This window comes from Carlito syrichta, unplaced genomic scaffold (genome assembly GCF_000164805.1).
Source record: "Carlito syrichta isolate Samal-C Ts95f unplaced genomic scaffold, Tarsius_syrichta-2.0.1 Scaffold314799, whole genome shotgun sequence".
In the NCBI taxonomy this organism is placed as follows: Eukaryota; Metazoa; Chordata; class Mammalia; order Primates; family Tarsiidae; genus Carlito; species Carlito syrichta.
In genome coordinates this window covers 335,419-342,911 of record NW_007258895.1, presented here as the reverse complement: position 1 = coordinate 342,911, position 7,493 = coordinate 335,419, and positions in this window count along the sequence as shown.

Here is a 7,493-nt window from a genome sequence, read left to right as displayed (position 1 = left end):
TCCCCTGTATCAAAGAACCATGAATTTTTTTTAATTTTAATGATGTGGGGTACAATTCAGGGTTAGGTATACAAATGCTCATTATGCAGGTACCCTTGTTGATAAGGTGTGCCCCTCCCTCCCCTGGCAATTTCCCTCTACTGCCAATCCCACCCCCTCCTTCCCTGGCAGTTTCCTACTACTGCTGTTCCCTTTCTTACAGTATTATGATAATTGTTCGAGGTCCACTTATGAGTGAGAACATATGGTACTCTGTTCTTTGTTTCTGTGATCGATCACTGAGTATGATAGACTCTAAATCCATCCAAGTTGCTGCAAAGTCCATATATTTGTCCTTCTTTATGGCTACTTAATTTCCCATTGCTTATATGTACCACATTTTTTCATCCAGTCCAGCTTTGATGGGCAGCATGGTTGGTTCCATGTTTTTGCTATTGTGAATAGTGCTGCAACAAACATGCATGTGCAGGTATCTTTTTGGTAGAATGACTTGAGTTCCTCTGGGTATATTCCCAATAGGGGGATTGCTGGGTCATATAGAAGGTCAATGTCTAGTTCTTTCAGAAATCACCACACTGTCTTCCAAAGAGGTTGCACTAGTTTGCATTTCCACCAGCAGCGTAAAAGCATTCATTTTTCTCTGCATCCTCACTAGCTTCTGTTGTTGTTTGTTTTATTAATGATGGCCATTCATACTGGGGTTAGGTGATATCTCAAAGTGGCTTTGATTTGCATTTATCTGATGATTAGTAAGACTGAACATTTTTTCATGTGTCTGTTGGCTGTCCATATGTCTTCTTTTGAGGATTGTCAGTTCATGTTTTTTGCCCACTTTTTAATGGGGCTGTTTTTTTCCTTTCAGTGTGTTTGAGTTCCTTGTAGAGCCTAGATATTAGACTTTTGTCAGATATACGGTGGGCAAATATTTTTTCCCATTCTGTGGGTTATCTTCCTGCTCTCTTAATGGTTTCTTTTGCTTTGCAGAAGTTTTTTTAGTTTGATGAGTTCCCACTTGTCTATCTTATCACTTTTTTTGTTGCTTTGTGTTTTTTTTGTTGTTGTTGTTGTTTGTTTGTTTTTCTGAGTTGGAGTCTCACTCTATCACCCAGATTGGAGTGCAGTGTCCGCTCCTGGCCACCACACCGCAGTGTCCGCTCCTCGACCTGCTGGGCTCCGGCGATCCTTCCACCTCAGCCTTCCAAGTAGCCAGAATTACAGGCGCGCGCTACCACGCCCAGCCAATTTTTGATTTATTGTAGAGATGAGGTCTCGCCAAGTTACCCAGGCGGGTCTTAAACCGGCGGGCTCAGGCAATTCACTCACCTTGGCCTCCCAAAGCGCGGGATTACAGGCTGAGCCACCGAGTCCAGTGTCTATCTTATCTCTTATGGCATGGGCACTTCAGGTTTTAATCAGGAATTGGTTGCCAGTTACAATTTCCATAAGGGTGTCTCCTGCATCTTCTAAGAGTCTTATAGTTTTAGGTTTTATGTTTAGATCTTTGATCCATTTAGAGTTAATTTTTGTATAAGGTGATAGGTAGGGGTCCTGTTTCAATCTTCTGCATGTGATCAGTCAGTTTTCCTAGCACCATTTACTGAATAGGTTCTCCTCTCCCCAGTGGTTGTTGTTGGAGCTTTGTTAAAGATGAGTTGGTTGAGAAATTGAGACTTTGCTTCCGGAATCTCTATCCTGAAAGAACCATAATTTATTCATCTGATCCTCTAATGGTAAACAAATGGAGTGTCTCCAATTTTCTGCTATTAAGAACAATGGTGCAGTGAGCATCCTTTTTATTTTATTTATTATTTATTTAGAGCCAGAGTCTCACTCTGTCACCCAGGCTGGAGTGTAGTGGCACACTCACAGCCACCGCAGCCTCAACTTGCAAGGCTCAGGCAATCCTTCTTCCCTAGACTTCCAATAGCTGGAACTACAGGTGTGCACCACAAAGCCCAGTTATATTTATTTATTTATTTATTTAGAGTTGGAGTCTCACTCTGTCATCCAGACTGGAGTGCAGTGACCGCTCCTGGCCACCACAGCCTCGACCTGCTGGGCTCTGGCGATCCTTCCGCCTCAGCCTTCCAAGTAGCTGGAACTACAGGCGTGCACTACCACACCTGGCTAATTTTTTGATTTACTGTAGAGATGAGGTCTCACCAAGTTGCCCAGGCGGGTCTTGAACCCACGGGCTCAGGCAATCCACTCACCTCAGCCTCCCAAAGCACTGGGATTACAGGCTGAGCCACCGAGCCCGGCTATTTATTTACTGTAGAGACGAAGTCTTGCTAAGTTGCCCAGGCTGGTGTGGAACCCCTGGGCTCAGGCAATCCTTTCACCTCAGCCTCCCAAAGTGCTGGGATTACAGACTTGAGCCACTGTGACTGGCCAGTGAGCATCCTTGTACATAATATATCTCTGTGAACAATTTTACAACCTATCTTTCTAGAAGTGGAATTGCTGGGTCAAAGGGGTTGCACACTTAACATGCTAATAGAACAGCTAACTTGCTTTCCTGGTGGTCTTTCTATGTCCAATGTATGACATTTTTTTCCTGGTACATACCTGAAGACTATTGTACCCTGTGCCTGCTAGTGAAAGCATAGAAGAGTTACATCTAGAAGGGACCTTGGAGATGTTTTGGTCTTGCTTTCAGGGTAAGTAACTGAGTCTCAGCACCCTATCCTTGCCCCTCAATCCCCACCCCACATGTTTGGTCAGGGTGGGTGTGCAAGTCCCTTTGGATGGAGGCTGTGTAGGACTGTGTATATGAAGACTCTGCCCATGTCTGAATTCCAATCCTACCATTTACTGATTGTATGACCTTGAATACCTGCCCTCTCTGTGCCTCAGTTTTCTCAAACTGGGGGTAATACTAATCCTGGGGTGGTAATTGGAGAGGAGTTAGGAGACTTTTCTTGAAGCTGCATGTGTACCATCTTAATTAAAGTACAGGTTCACTTGCAGTATCTTTGGGGGGGGGATTGGTGGACGATCAGGGAAAGGCACTAAGGACACCCATCAGATGCCACTTGGCACTGCCAGAGCTGAGTTCAAATGGTGAGAGTTGGGTTTACTGAGATTACACATGATGGATGCCTAGCACATGACACAGAGCCCTGTACACTATTAGCACCCAGTGGTTATGAATTTCTCTGAGTGCTGACACGGAGGCTGACACAGAGGCTGACAGGTGCTGAACCAGGACAGGGAGATCAACTTTTCAGAAAGACTGGTCAGAAGGAGGAGGCCCAAGCAATAGGCAAAAAGAGAGAATCTAAGAGAGATGGCCTACTTAGGACCACCACTTGTTATTGTAAATAAAGTTTTGTTGGAACATAGCAGCGCTCATTCATTTTGTATTGTCTGGATGTTTCCATGTGACAGTGGTAGAGTTGAGTAGTTGCGACAGAGCACACATGGCCTGTAAAGTCTAAAATATTGACTATTCGGCCCTTTTGAGAAAAAAATTTGCCGACTCCTGGTTTAGCGGTTAAAGGCATAATAATAAATGCTGACGATTACTGAGCACTTACCTTGTTTCAGGGACTGTTCTAAACACGTCACATATATTAGTTTCTTTCGTCCTCACCATAATCCTGTGAAGTAGCTACTATTTATGGTAGCTAGTCTCAATGATGGCCCCAGTGAACCACATCTTTTGGAACTTACACCCCTGTGGAATCTCTTCCACCTTGAGTCTGGGACAGCCTGTGCTGTGTGCTGACTAATGGAACGCAGCAGAGTGCCAGGCCTGGCCATTCAGAGGATGGGTAGCTTCTGCTCCCTCCCTTTTGGAACACTCTGGGGAACCCTGAGGTGCTATGTAAGAGACCACACGCAGAGCAGGAGAAGCCACGGGGAAAGGAGAGGCACTGAGGTTGCAAGGAGAGGATGAGGGGCCCAGCCGAACCTGTCTCAGAAAAGCCTCCAGATGACTCCACCTCGGCTGCCATCCAGCTGCACTTGAAGGAACGACCCCCAAGCAAGCCCTGTCCAATCACAGAACTGGGAAAGATGATAAAATGATGCTTAAGCAACTCTGTTTGGTCAGGGTGGGGGTGGTTTTCTGCAGCAATAGCCCCCTGAGGCATGACCGCTACTGGGATCATCCCAGGTCTACCTGATCTCTGAGCCTTTGCCTTTCCACCCTCCCTTGTCCAGTGGTTCGAACCCCGTGGGGATATTAGAATCCCTGAGCAGCCTTACAAACACTAAGTGAATCAGAATATCTGGGAATGGGGACCCAGAGTAGGAATTTTTAAAAATCCCCTAGGATTTGAGAACCACAGTGTCATCCACTATTTCCAAATCTTGCCTAACACACTTACGTAAAAACCAGATTCTTGCATTCCAACAGATAGGCTGATTCTATGGGAGGGCCCTGGTGATTTGCAGCATTAACACGCCCCCTGATGAATCCTATTATCAATTATTAGTAAAGAAAGGGCAGGAAGAGAGCCCAGCTCTCAGGTGTGAACTGTTTGGCAGTTTCCCATCCAGTTAAACACACACCAAAAACCTAGCAATGCCCCTTTTGGGTATTCCCAATAGAAATAAGTGCTGAGACATTCATAGCAGCTTTATTCATAAAGGCCCCTAACTGGAAGCATCCCAAATGGCCATTCACAGGAACACGGATAGATAAATTGTAGTATTTCCACATACTGCTGATGAGAAAAGCCAGGCACAGAGTGCAGATTCCCATATAAAGTTCAAGGACAGGCGAGACTAATCTATGGTGATGGAGCCCAAAACAGTGGTTACCTCTGTGGTGTGTGTACATTTTGCTCCCTCAAAGGATGCAGGGATGGCTTCCCAGGGTGGTGGCCAGAGCCAGAGTCACAGATCAAGGCTTATCTGCATTTGGGACCCACCTGAGAGTCTTCTTACTTATTTGCTTGAGATATATACTATACACTGAGAGGTACACAACACCGAGAACAAATCCTAAGTGTACATCCCAGTAAATGTTTATACTGAGTATTGATCTTCAGGCAAAAAGTGCTATTCTAGACCCCTACAAAGAAAACCCAAGGTTATAGGACACACTCTGTCTGTGTGGATTTCATAATCTGATGGCAGAGCTATTAGAATACAAGATGGAACCAGACATTTTCATCCTTTTACCGATCAGGTGTGTTTTGAGTACCTCCTCTATGCCAGGTGCTGAACTAGGCACGGGAAATGGGGTAGCAACAAAAACCCAGCCCTGCCCGCAGCACAGTGAGATGTTAAATCCAACATTTTCCAAATTCATTCCCCTCATCTCTCACTGACCCCATCCTAGTTCAGGCTGCTGCCTTCTCTACTTTCTGGGTTGTTGTAGTAGTTTCCTCATCAATCATATTTCCACTCTTCTGCATCGGATTCATTCTCCAGAGCAACAGGCTCTATGTAAGTGCTCAGCCTAAAAAATTCAAAATTTATGACCTCCTCCTGCCCAGGTAGCTCTGGAGCAGGGTCTTGTGGGCTTAAGTCCTCACTTAAAGGGTCTATCGTTGTAACTATGGGCAAGATCCTGATATGTCCTGAGCTTCATGTGTGTCTTCTATAAAATGGGGTTGAGGTAATAACAGCAACAACCACACCTATCTTCCTGAAGAGGCAGAGCCTGCACCATCCATTCATCCTCCCAGTCCCTCTCACGGCTCATTCCTCCTGCCTGTCTACACTACCCAATCCTCGTGAAGCTCTACTGTTCATGGACGTACCCTTTGGCTTCAGAGCCTGAGCCTCTACTCTCAGTACTTCTGTGTGGAATACCTTTCCCTCCACCTTCTCTGGCTGGGTCTTACTCAGTTCCAGACTCGGCCCCGGTACTACCTCCTCTAGGAGGCTTCCCTGAAGCTGCCTTTGGGGCTGGGTGCTCCCTGGTCTGGGCCCCTCCAACTCCCTGGATTGAGCTTGTCTGTCTCCTGTTTCTATTTGTCTACAACTGCTTGAGTGTGAGCTCCTGCTGGGCAGGCAGCCCCTGAATCGCTGAATCAAACGCTTCCTTACACCCCCAGCTGTGGGCACCTCCAGGCCAGTGCAGGTGCGGGATGTGTCTACTGACCTGAGCAGAACATGCCTAGCATTTTCATAAGGGAGGTGGCCTTGAGGCACGGGTAGGACTTCAAAAACATTATCTGAAAACAAGTTGCACATGCACACAATACTAAATCCAGAAGGAACAAAAGGACTTACAATGAAAATTAAAAGTAGGTCGCCTCTCAACCACCCGGTTCCCCTCCCCAGAGGCCACTATTGGTATCAGTTTCTAAGTATTTGGGGCAGGCATGAATTGTCAGTCTTTCCCTCTCCCTTTTATTTTGCAAAAATTTAAAGCAACAGAAAGGTTGCAAAAATAGTACAACAGATACCTCGATTCACCAATTAGCATTTTGCCACATTATGTTAACTATTTTACAAGCATTATATCATTTAATGCTCACAACAACCATGCAATCATGCCAGTTTGGAAGATGAGGTCACTGAGGCGCCAGGCAGGTTAAGGAACTTGCCCAAAGCCAGAGCTCCTAAGGGGGGAAGCTGGGCCTTCCCCCTTACTTAGGCTGCCAAAGGACTTTAATGCGCCTTCCTGCTTTCCCTTTGGAAGAAAGCATTTCCTTACACTAAGTTGAAATCCGCCTCCTCGGGATAGTCACCATATGATCAGTGGAAAAGTACACAGCATTTGCTACTTCTCCTCCTCAAACCTCCCCATTCCCTAAGTAACAGCTGCTGTCACTGCCACTACCACATGTTTCAATGTCACCTCCTCTGTGAAAGCTCACCCCGTTTAAAAACTCACCATGACTCCCAACTGCCAGCAGGATGACATTTACACGCCTGAGCTTGGAATCCAAGGCCCGGGTGATCTCTGCTCTCGTCAAATCCCTCGGGCTCCTTCCCCTATCTCCACCTCCAGCCGCACTCAACCTCTCACTGCTTAAATTCCACCCCCAGCCGCCCTAATTTTTCTAACGAACGCATTTCCCCCTCTCTGGGCTCCTGTAACCTTCCCCTGGGCCTTTGGTAGCTTTCACCAGGTTGGCCACCAAAAGTGGCCGGGAGACTGGATGATGGAGAACTGGAGTGACATCTTGGCCCCCTCCTAGCAGAGTGACCCCGCACAAATTACTCTGGGTGTCTGAGTCTTAATTTCCTCAAGCACTTGAGGGGGGTAAGAATGCCCAGCTCAGTACCTGGCAGAGAGTCAGCCTTCACTAATCTCCTATAATAGAACTGACAGCTCTTCAAGCCTGCTGACATCATCCCTTGAAACATTACCTCCCATTACCGAACTTCTTTGCGCCTCAGTCTCTTCATATGTAAAATGGGGATGATAATGGAGAGGTTGTGAAACTTTAATAAGCTTGGAGCAGTATCTAGCCTGTACTAGTGTTGCTAACTATGACTCCTACGACCGGACCTGGCACACAGCAGGTGCTAAACTAAGACGCCTTGAGCTGGACTTGGAGAAGATGCCTCTGTCGGGTGTGCAG